This window comes from Bombina bombina, chromosome 1 (genome assembly GCF_027579735.1).
Source record: "Bombina bombina isolate aBomBom1 chromosome 1, aBomBom1.pri, whole genome shotgun sequence".
Taxonomy (NCBI): Eukaryota; Metazoa; Chordata; class Amphibia; order Anura; family Bombinatoridae; genus Bombina; species Bombina bombina.
Window position 1 is genome coordinate 331,260,919 of NC_069499.1, and position 18,256 is coordinate 331,279,174.

Here is an 18,256-nt window from a genome sequence, read left to right on the forward strand (position 1 = left end):
AAAGAAATACAAAATTACCTGTAAAATAAATCCTAACCTAAGTTTCAATTAAACCTAACACTACACTATCATTAAATTAATTAAATAAATTACCTACAAATAACTAAAATTAAATAAACTAACTAAAGTACAAAAAATAAAAAAGCTAAGTTACAAAAAATAAAAAAAATAAGTTACAAACATTTCAAAAATATTACAACAATTTTAAGCTACTTATACCTAATCTAAGCCCCCTAATAAAATAACAAAGCCCCCCAAAATAAAAAAATGCCCTACCCTATTCTACATTAAAAAGTTACCAGCTCTATTACCTTACCAGCCCTTAAAAGGGCCTTTTGCGGGGCATGCCCCAAAGAAAACTGCTTTTTTGCCTGTAAAATAAAAATACAACCCCCCCAACATTAAAACCCACAACCCACATACTCCTACTCTAACCCAAACCCCCCTTAAATAAACCTAACACTACCCCCCCTGAAGATCATCCTACCTTTAGCCGTCGTTAGCCAGCCGACCACTGATGGAACTGAAGAGGAGATCCGGAGTGGCAGAAGTCATCATCCAAGGGGCGCTGAAGAAGTCTTCCATCCAATTGAAATCATCATCCAGGCGGCGTCTTCAATCTTCATCCATCCGGAGCGGAGCGGAGCCATCTTCAGACGAGCCTACGCGAAGCCATCTTCTTCGACCGACGACTGAATGACGAATGACGGTTCCTTTAAGTGACGTTATCCAAGATGGCGTCCCTCGAATTCTGATTGGCTGATAGGATTCTATCAGCCAATTGGAATTAAGGTAGGAAAAATCTGATTGGCTGATCCAATCAGCCAATCATATTGAAGTTCAATCAGCCAATCAGATTGAGCTCGCATTCTATTGGCTGTCCTGTGAAATCGTGCACGAGCACATCAAAGCAGCTCTTGATTTCGGTGCGGTATGGAGCTCAATGCCACCATATTACCCGCACAAGCCTGCTTTTTTAAAACTCATAATAGCAGCGCTATAGGGAGGTGAAATAATTATATATCGTTAATTTCCCTATAGCGCTCAAAACTCGTAATCTGGCTGATTGTTCCTTCACGGAATCTATGTTTATTTCCAAAAAAGCTAGATGCACCCCTGGCCCTTCAGTTTTATCCTTCGCCACTGACAATCCTAGCTCCTCCAACATTTCTACCAATCCGTCTTTCATTTGTCTATTTGTAATGAGCCAGCCGGCCCCACCACCATGTATCTGTCTAGTTAATGCACCAAAGAGTCCTTCCCAATTCTCTCTACCAACAACCAATGAAGGAATTAACTAAATTTTTTCAAATATTGCACATGAGATAGAGATGGCAAACAATTGTTGACATAAAAATAACTGTCAAATGTACACCACATAAGTTTAAAACTATCTGGATTTAAAGTCAACAGTCTGAAAGCAGACTATTTGTCTATTTTGGCCATTAATGCCCCCCTGCCTGCCTCTCTGACTAGTTCCACTGCACTGTCATATAACTGGTATTGCATTGCGGTATCCAGCTTATCGATTGTGTCATTTACGGACTTACCCCTGGGGTAAGAAAAAAAAAACTATTTCGCCCATCTATCAACAATTCCCTGTCCCTTATGTTAGGGTACCGCAGCAACTCATCCGTCAATCTATCTACTTTCAGTGGGGTTGTGGCCAGGTCCAATTATATTGCTCCCTCCTGCATTTCCTTGATTCCTAAAGGAATGCCTCCAATCTACCCTGCATGGTCCAATACCTACATTTGTGCTTCAATTTACATGCAGTGCCTCTGTCACACCTTTTCTCATTATATGCCCAGCATTCCATACCTTCTGTCCCATGCCCCTTATTACATTTATTTGCAAATTTTTCGGCTACATTTTGGTTATCTGTCACCTTCATTAGTCTTGTGTACATGTCCATTATTTTTACACCAAATTCTTTTTCCCCTTATCCCCCAACTGTAAATTACCCCTTCTAAATTCCACATTGTAGTTTTTCCACGCGTAACCCCCATATGTTGTATAACATTCCGCTATTAGGTGTATGTATCTTAACAACCCTTTAACCTTACTTGGATTTGTTGTGATGAAACACTCAGCATATATTAACATGCCCTTCACCCACTCTACAAATGTATGCTTTCCTTTCTTACCCTTTAATGTGTCACCCCTATATTTTACGGCCACTACTTCACTGCTTATATCAAATATGTATACATATTTTCCTTTCTGACTATCATTATCACTTTTGCTTTCAGGTGAGTTGTCAAAGGTAATAGCATTGTACCCATTACTTCGTCATCAGCATTTGCCTCCTCCCCATCACTTGTCACTGTTTCACCCAGCACCAATCTATACTCCCCTTTACCCTGCTTAGCATATATTTTACGCACTATCTGTAAAATCTTCTTATTACCCCCACTCACTTCTTTCTCATCCTCAGAATCCACCTCAGAAGCGCTGTCAGACATTTTAAAACTTTTGCAAAAAAATTTCTTACCCTTTTTGGCTTTTTGCACGTCACTGCTCATTGTCACTGTTCCCTCTGTCTGTAGTCCTGCTGAGGATTCCTTCCTGTCTTTTTGTGGTGCATCCCCGTTCAGCACCGTTGTTGTTGCCCCTTCTGTTTCGACATTCTACTTGCCCCCATCTATGTGCCGCAGTCCCCACCTATTTCCTTGCGCTCCCACCTGCCACCCCAAATCACCTTCCCAGCTTTTTACATGTCCGCAGGCCGGGGACATACCATGTCGTTGGCTGGTAAATTCTCCTGCGTCCACTGCAAACCAAAGAGCCTGGCCTTCCAGTCGGTCATCCTGAGACCAATATGGCCGCCCCATGAAGCTCCACCCCTGCAAGGATTGAGCCTATGCACATGCACGCTGCCCTAGTAATCGACCCGCCCACACAATACACCATCAGGTCGCCAATGGAGGAGGCCTACTAACTCCCGTCAGCCATGTTGGATTAGAATTCGACTAGACTACCCTGTTCTAAAGGGATATCCCTGCTGGGTGAACCCGGAGAGGAGCAAAATACCTCCAGTAGCCGAATACTGTTATAGGATGCATTCGTGGCCAAGTCTATCCCTGTATCCCCTGGACCAATAAAATATTACCTGTGCCACTGGACCCGCAAACAGGAACACCTTCTACTGGCTGGGTACTAACCACTGGCAGCACCACAGACTCAAAAGCTGCTGAAGGAGATTCATTACTGATACACTTTTTACAGCCTATGGACCATTTCTGTTTTCTGCAAACATCTTTAGCTTCCTCTGTGCCTGCAGGCCCTCGTCTTCCATACTGTCTACCCATCATTCAGGAAGCGCTTCGGAATTCTTCTGTTTCTGGATGCCATTCTTCTTCACAGCTTCAAAATGATCCTGAAAACACAAAGAAAAAAAGGTTAGTTTGCTCACTTCCTGTCTACCCACACCTTATATACCTACTTCACTCAAGACACTCCCCTTAGTTCACCTCCAATAGGTAACAGTAAGCTAATCACTTAACCAGATAACACTAACAAAGGAATCACATATTCCTACCACAATGTATCATGTGACCCCTTACAGCTCAGAAGTTCATCCCTTATGTCTTTCCAGTCGCATTCACTCCCTTCAATTATTTTGTAGAGTTTGACTAACAGCTAAATTTGCTTGGTGTGTGTCCTCCTAGGTAGAGGCTCTCCTATCTGTTTCACTGTCTTGAGTTAGAGCTACAGAAAGGTAATATTCTGAGCTGGGTAAGACTGAATCCACCTGGCTTATATATGAGAATTTCTCAAAAAACAGTTATTGATCTGTTTTAATACATTTCGGCTTATTTATCAATGTCTGGCAGACATGGTACGCTGTAGTGTATCATGTCTGCCAGACATCACTGTCGGCATTTAACATTGCACAAGCAGTTCTGGTGAACTGCTTGTGCAATGCCCCCCCTGCAGATTTGCGGCCAATCGGCCACTAGCAGGGGTGTCAATTAACCCGATCGTACAAGATTGGGCGGATTGCTGTCTGCAGCCTCAGAGGCAGTGGACGAGTTAAGGAGCAGCGGTCTTAAGACCACTGCTTCTTAAAGTGAAAGTCAATCCTAGCATTTTACAAACGCTAGGATTGACTATTGAAACAAAAAAAGGGGACTTTCATTCATGAAGTATAAGATACTTCATGCAGAAAGCTCCTTTATTTGTTTCAAACGATTGCTGTTCTTAGCTGCTATGGCAGCCTACGGCTAAAAATGTTTTTTGCTAAGAGGTGACGTTTTCACCTCTTAGCCAATAGCCGTGCGGTAAATCTGGCTTGGTGCCCATGGGAGCTGGGTTTATTGCACGACTATTGGCTAAAGAGTCAGCGTCTTTACCCAGGGTTCCTTTGGCCTTCTACTCAGGGGCAGCCATCACTTACCGGGTGCTGTGGCCTGCTGTGTCGGCAGAAATCTGGAAGCTACAGCTGGAGTTACCCATCAAGCTTTCTGGAAAACACAGCGGACTCCCGGGTGAGTGCCATGGTTGGAGACTGGAGAGGCGAGTGCAGAGCGGAGTGGCGGCCATCTTGGATCCATGGCCTGAGAGGGAGCTCTGGTGACTATGGTCATTTAGTCACATTAACTGCCTGCCTCAGCCAAGAATAGGAGACAGCTACCTCTGAAGCTGCGAGAGTCTCTCTACCTGCTTACCTGTGCTTGCAGCCGCTCACATCAGAGGGATCCCCAGGACATCTCTCCATAGGAAAGACTCTCCGTAGATATTAGGTGAGATCCATGCCACACATACACTGTAACAGGGACATCCACTGTAAGACTCTCCCCACTCACAGAGCTTATACTTCAGGGCCATTTGTAGAGTGGATTCAAAGGCTCTCCAATATACATATAGGAACACTGACTCTACCTAAATAAATGGTGTTACTTTCATACTGGGATCTTATTACACTCCATATCAGTTCTCCCAAACTCAAGCTCCCCCACTATGAGAGCTTGATTAGTGCCATCCTGATGGGGCTGGTGGCCTGGTAGTCCTGGAACCACGTAAGTGAAAGCTACAGTACAGGTCCAACACAAAGTTAACAGCAGTACCCTGCACTCCGAGGGTGAAAAACTGAATACACCATATATGAGAGGTCTCTCTAACTAAACCGGAAGCAACACTGGGATACTGCCCCCTACCCACCTACAGGAACTCCTCTTGATCACTGGAGGACTACCCTTTTATTCCACAGCCTGTGTGGTTGTGGACCCCAGCTCCTTATAAACCGGGCCCTGTTTCATCACTATCGGTGTTACAAGTGTTGGACCTATATTTAACCACCCTAACTCCTTTGGTTTTTGGGGTGGGCGGCTGCACCTTATAGTAGGAGTAACAGTACCCTCATAAATTCTTATTGGGCCTGATCCTAAGCTACCAAGACTAACATTGCATTTGTAAACTGTCAATGTATCAAAGATATTGATGTGACTCTGTTTAAAGATTGCATGCTAGATTTGTGAAATAACCTATGCTAGGCTGCCCTCTCTCCTCTCCCTTTCCCGCATAGCTCGTCTAGATGTGTCACCTCCACTCTCCTTTTCCCCCCTCTGGTGAGGAAGTACTCAACTTGGTTGCCTTACAGATGTTGTCAAAGGGTTTACTGTTGTACCACTCAACGTATTTTGTTCTGGTTCTTCACTATAGCCCAGGGCCTGCCTTGCTGGGGGTGCACTAAGTTCTGGTTTTCTACCTCCTAGTACAGATCTTGAGAGGCTCTTTGTCGCCTCGTAATGGAGATGGTGTAGCCCTAGTGAGCCAGCTGAGGTTAGCCCCGCTCATGTACATGTTCCTCTGTGTATAGTTGCATTTTCAGGCATAGCTCATTAATTTTTTTCTGTGACAGTGAGACTGACTAAGATTTTATCACTACAACTTGAGGTTGGCCACCACTACCTTAATTATGTTGCATACTTCGAGAAGGCACCCTAAGACTACAGTGACGGTCAAAAAGACTGTCTTCGATCACTTTTCTCAACAGTCAAAGAATCCAGACCCTACAGGACGGGACCTGAAAGAGCCTGAGTCGCAAGACGAGGGTTCCCAGTCCAGTACGCAGTCTACTGCTCACTTGCAGCACTACATCACTGAATCCACAATGAAAACAATGTTGGCTGCGCAGACTAAGTCCATAGCAGCTGAGATCCAAAGAAGCTCCGCTAAGCTGTGGAAAGATATTGCAGAGATTGGGGAGAGAGTGGACACGCTAGAGAGGCAGCACGATGACCTTGCCACAGAGCACTCAAACCTATTGTCCTACACCGAGAACCTAGCGGACCAAATCACATAACTTGAGCTGAAACTGGTGGATGTGGAGGACAGAGCCCGGAAAAACAATATCCGTTTCAGAGGAATACCGGAGAGTGTGTCTGCAGGAGAGCTACAAGAATATCTTAAGTCTCTTTTCACTGCACTTTTGGGCCCCTTAGAGGGTTTCTCTCACAAAATGGAACAAGCTCACAGGGCTCTAAGAACAAGAACAATGTCATCGGACAGACCTAGAGATGTTGTGGTTTGCTTTCACCACTTTACCTTCAAAGAATGCCTGATGCAGGCTGCCTTCAGTAAACCAGCCTTTCCAGACAACTTGAAAGATGTGCAGCTTCTCCCGGACCTGTCCTCCCACACTCTGCAACAACGCAGGAATTTTATGCCTATAACCTCTCTACTCAGAAGGGCGAACATCAAGAACAGATGGGGCTACCCTACGAAACTAATAGCGACAAAGGATAACCAAACTCATGTAGTGACCTCGCCATTTCAAGGTTATGCCCTTCTATCTAACTGGGGACTGCAAACGGAACAGGGGCCTTCATCAGCAACTTATCCTACCTAACTTCGGGCCTCAGCCCCAGAATGGACGATGAGAGAACAAAGACCGAAGCGGCAGAAACCCAGCCCTCTTAATCAGTCTCTCAGGCCTCAAGCCTTGCTGACCTGAATGAAATCTCGCCTTCCGGGTGGACTATAAGTGGTATTAACAAGCTACGCCTTAATGGTTACTTTCTTTGTTATGTCATATATGATGTTATTTTTTGCTGTTTGAAATGTTAGTTTGCATTACGATGTCTGTTCGAGAGCGGGGCTGACTCTTTCAGCTCTTCTGCATAGCTGTATTAGCCCCCCCCCAAATCTAGAGCCCACATCAGGGTTCCACTTAGGTGAACTATATTCCCCTTATCTTGTTTCCATTCCCCCTCACTCCCCGGTTATGGTGAAATCTAATATGACCTGTAGTCTAGGGTCACACATGACCTCCCTTAGATTCATCACCCATAACGTGAGAGGCCTGAACACGACTGGTAAAAGAAGCCTATTAGCTACATCCCTTAAATTTCACAGGGCAGACGTAGTGTTGAAAGACTTCCCGTATTTGAATAGGCCCCCTTCACCAAAAAAGCAAGGGGGTGTAGCTATTTTGGTACATAAAAAAGTTGCATACGAACCAATTCATGTTATCAGAAATCCTCAAGCTAGTTATATCATCCTAATATGCAATCTAGACCACATCATTTACACCTTGATCTCTATCTACCTTCCAAATACCCTACAACCCGCATATCTAAAAAGATCCTACATAAGGTGGACCAGGTTAAGCAGGGTAGGGGGATCCTGGCAAGTGACTTCAATATGGTATGGGATGGTAAAATAGATAGGAAGTCCAAGCCCTCCAAAAAGACCACTGCCTCTGATCCGGCGAGCCTTAGATTTAGAACCCTTATGGCGCAATATGGTTATTATGATATTTGGAGATCCCTCCACTCCTCAGACAGAGATTGCATCCACTTTTCTCACCCCCACAACACATACTCTAGGTTGGATTACATGTTTTGCCACTCTTAAGCTCTAGACCTAGTTCACTCTGCCCATGGTCAGATCATTACCAAGTTACACTTACCCTTAAATCAGTGACCACAGTTAGGACTAAGCACACCTGGCGGTTGCCCCATCATGTACTGTTGGACATACCCTATAGAGAGGAATTGAGAAATGAGATACGATTATTTATGCAGACCAATGGCGACACCCAGACGATATTGCATTTAAGGTTACTGTTAGGGGCCTTTTTATAAGAAAACAGGCCTCCCTAAGGAAATAAGCAGGCCTTTCCCTTTCCCAAGCCCATTGCAAGTTAAGAGCCCTTGAACACCTACACTGCACCTTTAATTCCCCTGATCTGAGTGAAAATATTGCCGATATTGCTTAAATTGAATTTAAGAAAACACAATCTCATCTATTTAAACTCAAGCAACTCTTCTATTCAAAGAGCAACAAAGCGGACACTTTGCTGGCAAATAGACTGAGGCAAAGGGTGGGAGCCTTACGTGTCCAATCCTTGAAACAGGGTGATCAGATATACAGGCTCCCAACCCAAAAAATTTGGTAAATTTTACTCGGCCCTATACAATATCCATCAAAATGAACCCATAAAACCTGCCTCTCTTGAGGCTATAAACTTCTTCTTAAGTTTCTTGAAGCTGCCAACCCTTAATGAGGACCAGAAGAACGCTGTGGCAAGTCCTTTCTCCATTCAAGAGATTAAACGTAATTAAAAAGCTAAAACTATTTAAAGCCACAGGCCCAGATGGCTATTCGGCAGTCTTTTATAAGATGTATATGCACGAAATCTCACCCCTCTTACTCAAATGTTTTACCCTGGCTTGTGAAGAAGGGAGATTCCAGGGGGAGTTCCTTGAGGCCTCAATTGTAGCTATCCCCAAGCCAGACAAAGATCCCTCACTTTGTGTTAATTATAGGCCGATTTCATTGATAAATGTCGATATCAAAATATACTCCAAAATCCTGGTGAATAGACTAGCGTGACTGCTCCCTGATATTGTCGATCCCGACCAAGTAGGTTTTATTCATGGTAGGGAAGGCCCGGACAATACTAGAAGACTGTTGGACATCCTCCTGGAGTCAAGCCCCTGGCAGTGATATTTCTTGATGCCGAGAAGGCTTTTGGTCGCATTAGATTGGACTTTCTTTGGAAGGTCTTGGAAATATTCCGATTCCCAGAATCCGCTGTGTTGGCTATCCAAACCTTGTACTCCTCGCCTTCAGCCTTTGTTCGAGGCCTGGGATTCACTTCCCCCCGCTTCCCCATTTCCAATGGAACCAGCCAAGGATGCCCCCTGTCTCCCTTATTATTTGCCCTAGCAATAGAACCCCTCGAAGTGCAAATCAGGAACAACACTGACATTGAGGGAATCACTCTCCACGGCACAGTCCACAAGGTCACGTTATTCGTAGATGATATCACACTGTTCTCCACTAAGCCAAAACAGACAATCCCTAAATGGATAGAGACTTTAGAACGGTTCAGTAACCTCTCCTACTACAAGCTAAATCGCAAAAAAAACTGAGGTATACCTCAGAGGGTTCCCGGCAGAGTTTTCAAATATCTTAGAGATCAATATAATTTCATAGTCAGAGACACCCACTTAACGCATCTTGAGGTTAAGCTCACTAACGATGTTCGTCTAATTATAAATGATAATTACCACTCCTTAATCTCAGAACTCAGATATCTTGCACAGAAATGGCGTCTCGGCTCCCTCTCCTGGCTAGGGTGTATTGCAGCTCTTAAAATGAGCTTTCTCCCCAAATTGACATACTTATTCAGGTGCCTCCCACTCTGAGTGCACAAACAAATTATTCTGCCGTTTCAAAGTGGGTGCACAAGGTATATATGGAAAGGTAAACCCCCAAGTATTGACCACAAAATCTTGCAGTACTTCAGGATCCATGGATGGGTTGCTTCCTCATCCATTGTGAGATATGATGAGGTGGCTATGCTCAATCATATTTCTCAATGGGGAGTTAAAGACTCCTATAGTAAATGGAGAGGCATAGAACAGGCTTCTCTAACCTTTAATGTTTATCTACGAGACCTTATCTGGATCTCACCACATTGCCGTAGAAACCTGTCTATTAATAATTCCATAATCAGAGAATGCCTCTCGGCCTGGGACCAAATTGGACATTATAAATTTGTAGCCCCCCACCCCTCCCCATCACGGCTGTTCCAGGCCTTCTAACAGGCCTCCCTGACTTCCACCCGGGAGCTTGGGCTTGATTAGAATGCGTCAAGGTCTCTGAATTTTGGTCCATCTCCTCACCAGGTCATTATGTCCCAATAGACCAACTTAGCGAATCAACTCCTCTACCTCTCTTCCTTATATTTGAACATACACAAATAATTAGCCTACTTTCCAGTTGGGGATTTAAACCCACAAACGCCCATCAGCAAACGTTGTGGGAATCCATGTGGCAACAAGGCTTAAAATTAGGTAGACCCATGTCAATACATTACAGTTTGATGGATGGGGCTTCACCTTTAGACAAAGCTCTGCATATAGTTAAAAAAGCAATACATTTTATAACCATATTTGAGACATATTATAAACCTCTTACACATTGGTATTATGTCCCAGCTAGACTAGCCAAACTGTTCCCTACTGCCTCCCCTAAGTGTTGGAGAGACTGCATTTTAATAGGGGATATGACGCATATATGGTGGGGCTGCCTAAAACTCAAGCCTCTGTGGAATAGGTGTCTTTCTGTTTTGGCCAGGCTGGGGATTTCCCTCCCAAGGTGCCAGAGGTGGCCTTGTTTCACTTGGGCTCATGCAGACTACCTAGGCACCAAGGCTATTTGTGCATTTACCTCTTTTCGGCCGTAAAACTGACCATTGCTAGAGCTTGTAAAAAAACTACTCCCCCCTTCTGGTCAGCAGTAGTTTCCCATATTTACTCTATGGAAACTCTGTGGATAAAACTGACCTCTTTGAAATTATTTGGACAGACTGGACAACCTTATTTGACACAACCTGGCTCCCCAACCTGGACACATAGAGAGGATCTGCTCGCCTCCCTCCTGACCTCCTTCCCCCTCACTGTCACCCTTGTATGGTACATTTTTCTCTCCACAAAATTGAGTTGTCAACTTCTGACCCTACAGGGATTAGCCTATCCACAGCCCCTCCCTCTCTCCTGCCCCTGCCCACCTCCCTTTCGATACGTGTGATCATTTAATTTACTGAGAGGTTAATTTATCCTTATCTTTATGTTTATGTATGCAGGTATAGAGAATAGTGTACTGATACATGTCATCTGTATGATCTTACTGTGTTATTGTGTACAGTTAGGTACACCGTTGTATTGCTTTATTTTGAAAACAAATAAAAATAGTTAAATAAAAAAAAAAAATGTGAACCTAGTTTTTCTAGGTTTTATTTTACTTAGTGCATCTGGTATAGCCGCACTCCCTAGAATTCCTATGGTAGTCACTTTGGATATAGAGTTTCTCTAACTTTATTACTACTTACTGAAGTAAAATGTCACCAGCAGAAATACTACTTATTTTCTCAACTAACCTTTTGACCTAACAGGGACTTTACAATCATGAAATTAAGTTTGATACACTTTGATGTACCTCATCTCATGTGCAGCCAATATAATTTTACAGATTATGGTAACATTCCCTTTTAGGCATATGGTTTTGTTATAATTAAATCTGGACTTATGGGAAATATTTTAGATCTGACCTCGGAGCTGCATTATTTGTTTTCTCCTCAGTCTTGCATATTTATAATTTTTAAATACATTTCTTTAAATTTTGGTGTGTCCTTTTTTTTACTTTTTCTTTTCCTGAACTCTGTGCTGTGCTTTATCTCTTTATTACTTCCACTCTTACCTGCTCTTTCTCACTCACACTCCTTGCTGTCCTCAAAGTCATTCCTCTCATCTCTCTCTGTCTCTCTAGCACTCCCTCAATCATTCTTTCTACCTCTATCAATCTCTCTGTCACTCTCTATATGACACTCTCTTTTTCTACCTTTCTTATTCTGCCATTGGGGCCTATCTATCAAGCTCCGAATGGAGCTTGAGGCCCCGTGTTTTTGGCGAGCCTGCAGGCTCACCAGAAACACCAGTTATGTCTAAAGATCCAGTTATGGTCTAAAGATCGCTGCTCCATAACCCTGTCCGCCTGTTCTGAGCAGGTGGACAGACATCGCTGCAATTCAACCCGATTGAATACAATTGGGTTGATTGACAGCTCCCTGCCGCGAGTTGATTGGCCGCGAGTCAGCAGGGGGCGGCGTTGCACCAGCAGCTCTTGTGAGCTGCTGGTGCAATGTTAAATGCGGAGAGCGTATTGCTCTCCGCATTTAGCGAGGTCTTGCGGACCTGATCCACAGTGTCGGATCGGGTCTGCTAGACCTTTAATAAATAGGGGCCACAGTCTCCAAATTATTCTCTTTATCTGTCACTACATACTTCCCCTTTCCCATCAATTTCCCCTCTTCCTCATTCTCTCATTCATTCCTTCCTTGCTCTCTCCTTTGTCACTTGTGTGTTTGCTTCTCCTCTCACTCCTGCAGAAGATTTAAAGTGATGGTAAACTTTGCCCTTTTTAACATCAGGATCGTAATGTTAGTGATATTTTAGATGGAGTTTAAACATTCATCATTTATTCTGAAAATTCTCTATAACTTACTTATTAATATAGATATAAAATTAAAATTCCTGCGATCCACCAAATACTTTAAAAGTCAAATTTTCTATGAGCTAATGGTTTAAATTGTTCTCCAGTCAGCGCTCTCCCCATATGGCACTTTTGTTGTAGCTAGAGTGCTGATTGGACAACAATTTGAATTTCATATCTACATTAAAAAGTAAGTTATAGAGCATCTTCATTACAACTGATGAATGAAACTTGATGTAAAAAATCACTATCATTCCGGATCTGAGTTTAAAAAGGGGAGAGTTTACCATCACTTTAATCTTGTATAAGCACTAAGAGTGATACTGTTGATTTAGATACTGAAGCACTTGAAAATAATGCAGCATAGCTGTAAAAAGCTAACTAGAAAATATCACCTGAATATCTCTATGTAAAAAAGGATCATATTTACCTCAAAATTTCCTAAATATTCACACCCCATTGCACAGGGACTTTAAGCAGCAAATCAGGATGCTAGTCCCAGGACTTGCAAGGGAGAGTGCATCTGACATGTGTAAGTACAGTCATGTTATTTCCCTATTCAGTTTAAGAAAGTCTACTATGAAATTTCACTAGATTTCAGTGAAATCTCATTAATTTACAGCAAAGCATAGCATGACTGCAACACTGCTGATGCTGATTCACAAGTTTGTTTGTGGACCGTATCTGAAGTATAACTACTTACTTTTGTAAGCTGACGAAATTTTGAGGTAAAATCTCTTACTTTTTTACATAGAGATGTTCAGGTGATATTTTCTTGCCAGCTTTTTACAGTTATGCTGCATCACTATCAAGCGATTTAGCATACGGGTATTATGTCCCTTTAAGCCTCCTAAATGGGGGGCATAATCATCTAAGTGCAGATACACCTCTCATTTATTACATGAAAAGATGATTGCGTCTAGCAAAACGAGAAAATTAATTAGAACTGAATGCTAGAAAAGCTAAAGAATACATGCAAAATATCCAAATATAATAAGTGGTTTACATGCACAGTATTGGTATCTTAATAGTTAGTTGCCTCTTACAAATATAAGCTATACCAGGTATACTAGGTATGGATGCACACCCATGGCTTCTTACCACAGAATCATAACTTATAACTTAATCATAACATATGGGGTATATTTATCATAGTGCGGACATGATACAATGTAGAGTATCATGTCCGCTGCACATCCATAAATGCCGACAGCATACGCTGTCAGCATTTATCAATGGCACCCCCTGCAGATTCGTGGCCAATCGGCCGCTAACAGGGGGTGTCAATCAACCCGATCGTATTTGATCGGGTGGATTTCTGTCCGCGGCCTCAGAGCAGACAGACCTTTTATGGAGCAGCAGTCTTTAGAAACAAGGGGCATCAAGCTTGATAAATCAGCCCCTTAATGTTTAGTGCATTAAAATTAATTGCATAAAAATGGAGACTTAAAATTTCCCAGTTGGTTACAGAAACAACATTTTATGCTTTTGAAGTCTTTTTTCTGCATTCATTTAACATAATTTGACTAGTTACTGATCCAAGCCCAGGTGTGTATACATGTGTTCTTTGCATTTATCACATTCTTTGCTACAGGAGGCCCTCACACCGTGGAGCCTGCCCTTGTGCAGGTGCTTGAGACAAAATCTTGACTCCTCAACGGAAACAAAGAGTTGCTGCTGAAAGGAACTTTTAAGAAAACTCCGGCTTTAAAAACACCACTACTCAAGAGAGGTCAGAGGGTTCAGCTGCAGGAAACAAGCCTTTAACATTTTATAACAACACAACAATGGTCTGTGTTCTACAAAAAGTGTAGTTCACTTTGGCAGCACATACAACATAAGCTTTAAAAGGAAAACATGTATTTAATAATTAGTGGCTGACGTTCATTAGAAACAGTTATTCTGATTAGTTCTTTGTTTGCTGTACTTATGATAGATCTACATTCAAAAACGTCATTAATTAATATTATAAGCAGCTAACATCAACAATTTTGTCTTTTATTTATGCAATCATATCCCAAACCACTTGCAAGAAATAACCATGAGCAGATTATTATTCCTTATGGGCTGTCTTGCTGTATCTCTGTGCAATAATAATTCTCAGCACTATAAAACTTTATTTAGCTTAAAAGGACAGTAAACAGCTTGAGATTTTTTATTATACAAAACAGGCACAAGCTGTATCTGTCAAGGGATCACACACATGAGCTAACACTAGCAATGGGAATAGAAAAAGGACAAAATTATAATATATATAAATGTCCAAAAGAATCATCAATACATATCAATCTTCACACCACTAGGGCAGCATTCCAAACAGGTCTTGGAAAAACCTTCAGCTGAAAAATTTAAAGGTACGAATATTCAAAACTTAATCAAATAATTTGTTTTAATTTATAGCAAGATCCTTATTGGTTTATAAGAGATGGCTCCAGTCCACACCGATATTCAGCTCACTAATCCTTGTTAGTTATCAATTTTCAGCCCACTAATCCTTGTTAGTTATCAATTCAGAGTTTGCTAAAGTTTCTGCAAATGAAGGTGAATTCTCACATAATTGTTTAAAGTGTGTCCACCAGGGTGGAAAAATGCAGTTTTTTTTGTGTGGGGGTGGGTGAAGAAGAATGGTGACCTCATACAATGATGAAGAAACAAATGGGACATCACTGGAAAAATGATTATTTACATTAATTATTAACATTTTTCAATATTTTATATTTAATATTTATATAACATGCCTAAAAAGAAATATTTCCGGATTCAGATAGAGCATACAATTTTACAAAACTTTCCAAATTATTATTTAATTTTTTACCTTCTCTGTTGAAAAGCATACATAGGTAGGCTGAGGAGCTGGGAGCTAGCTGCTGATTGGTGGCTGCACATATATACATACCTCTTATCATTGGCTTACCGATTTGTTCAGCTAGCTCTCAGTAGGTAATTACTGCTCCGTAAATAAAGGATACTAAGAATAAATAGCAAAATTAATAAAAGAAGTACATTTGAAAATTGTTTAAAATTGTATGCTCTATCTGAATCATAAAAGAAAAAATGTGTGTCTCATGTCCCTTTAAGATAACTAATTCTTTATGTGCCCTAACCCAACACCGCGTTAGACCTACAACAAAAAACCTAAAATGCGTTACACATATTTTACTTTCCAATGTTTTTCACATAGAAAAAAAAGTTCTTATTTTTATTTTTAAAGGGACATTAAACACTAACTAAATGCTAGATAGAAGGATGCATTCAAAGAAAAGATTAGTCTGAGAATAAAATGAAGATGTATTTTTTAAAGTTTCATAAGCTGTTTAAATATTGACAAAATAAGTGTAAAGTTTTAGTGCCTAAAAAACAACGGGAGCTGCCATGTTGTAACTTAGGTTACCTTCTCTGCTGTGGCCAATTAAAAACAGTTATAAATAGGTCACTAGAGTGTGCAGCCAATGGCTGTGCGGAATATAATAGTGTTCAGCACTTCCATTTCTAACAGGAACTGAAATGCTCACACATTTTCAGAATGATTTTAAAGGAAAAGGGGACAAAATAAATAATGAAAGTAAATAGTTTTTTTATACATACAATTTATATCTTTTTACATTACTATCTTAAAGTGTTTAATGTCCCTTTAAATACATATATATATATATATATATATAATTATTCCATTGTTTATTATATATCTATATGAATATATAGAGGTATAGATATATACTGATATAGGACTAGATAACGCTAACAGTTGCGCATGAGCAAAAAGGATTTTATTGCTGTCGTTTGCAGAAGTAGTGCGTGTATTATAAATAGAAAGTAAACGCTTTTGCTCGAGTGCGATATAAATTAATGTTTGTTAGGATAGCTGAACGTCAAAGCTCCGGTTAACTGCTATGCTTGACAGATTATATGTATAATTTATATATATAGATATATTTATATGTGTACATATGTATATATATATATATATATATATATATATATATATATTTATATTTAGATACATATATACATTTTTAAACACAAATACATATGTATACACATATAGACATTTATAATTATATATATACTCTCTCTCTCTCTCTCTCTCTCTCTCTATATATATATATATATATATATATATATATATATATATATGTGTGTGTGTGTGTGTGTGTGTGTGTGTGTGTGTATACATTATCTCACAAAAGTGGGTACACCCCTCACATTTTTGTAAATATTTTATTATATCTTTTCATGCGACAACACTGAAGAAATGACACTTTGCTACAATGTAAAGTAGTGAGTGTACAGCATGTATAACAGTGCACATTTGCTGTCCCCTCAAAATAACTCAACACACAGCCATTAATGTCTAAACCGTTGACAAAAAAAGTGAGTACACCACTAAGTGGAAATGTCCAAATTGGGCCCAAAGTGTCAATATTTTGTGTGGCCACCATTATTTTGCAGCACTGCCTTAACCCTCTTGGGCATGGAGTTCACCAGAGCTTCACAGGTTGCCACTGGAGTCCTCTTCCACTCCTCCATGATGACCTTACGGAGCTGGTGGTGTTAGAGGCCTTGTGCTCCCCCACCTTCCATTTGAGGACGCCCCACAGATGCTTGGCCAGTCCATAACCTTTACCCTCCGCTTCTTTAGCAAGGCAGTGGTCGCCTTGGAGGTCTGTTTGGGGTCGTTATCATGTTGGAATACTGAATATTTCGAAGGGAGGGGATCATGCTCTACTTCAGTATGTAACAGTACATGTTGGCATTCATGGTTCCCTCAATGAACTGTAGCTCCCCAGTTCCGGCAACAGTCATGCAGGCCCAGACCATGACACTCCCACCACTATGCTTGACTGTAGGCAAGACACATATGTCTTTGTACTCCTCACCTGGTTGCCACCACACACGCTTGACACCATCTGAACCAAATAAGTTTATCATAGTCTCATCAGACCACAGGACATGGTTCCAGTAATCCATGTCCTTAGACGGCTTGCCTTCAGAAAACTGTTTGCAGGCTTTCTTGTGCATCATATTTAGAAGAGGCTTCCTTCTGGGATGACAGCCATGCAGACCAATTTGATGCAGTGTTCGGCGTATGCTCTGAGCACTGACAGGCTGACCCCCCACCCCTTCAACCACTGCAGCAATGCTGGTAGCACTCATACGTCTATTTTCCAAAGACAACCTCTGGATATGATGCTGAGCACGTGCACTCAACTTCTTTGGTTGGCCATGGCAAGGCCTGTTCTGAATGGAACCTGTCCTGTGAAACCACTGTATGGTCTTGCCCACCATGCTGCAGCTCAGTTTCAGGGTCTTGGCAATCTTCTTGTAGCCTAGGCCATCTTTATGTAGAGCAACAATTCTTTTTTTCAGATGCTCAGATAGTTCTTTGCCATGAGGTGCCATGTTGAACTTCAGTGACCAGTATGAGAGAGTGTGAGAGCGATAACACCAAATTTAACACACCTGCTCCCCATTCACACCTGAGACACTAACGAGTCACATGACACCGGGGAGGGAAAATGGCTAATTGGACCCAATTTGGACATTTCCACTTAGGGGTGTGCTCACTTTTGTTGCCAATGGTTTAGACATTAATGGCTGTAATGGCTGCATGTTGAGTTATTTGAGGGGACAGCAAACTTACACTGCTATGCAGGCTGTACACTCACTACTTTACATTGTAGCAAAGTGTCATTTCTTCAGTGTTATCACATGAAAAGATATAAAATATTTACAAAAATGTGAGGGGTGT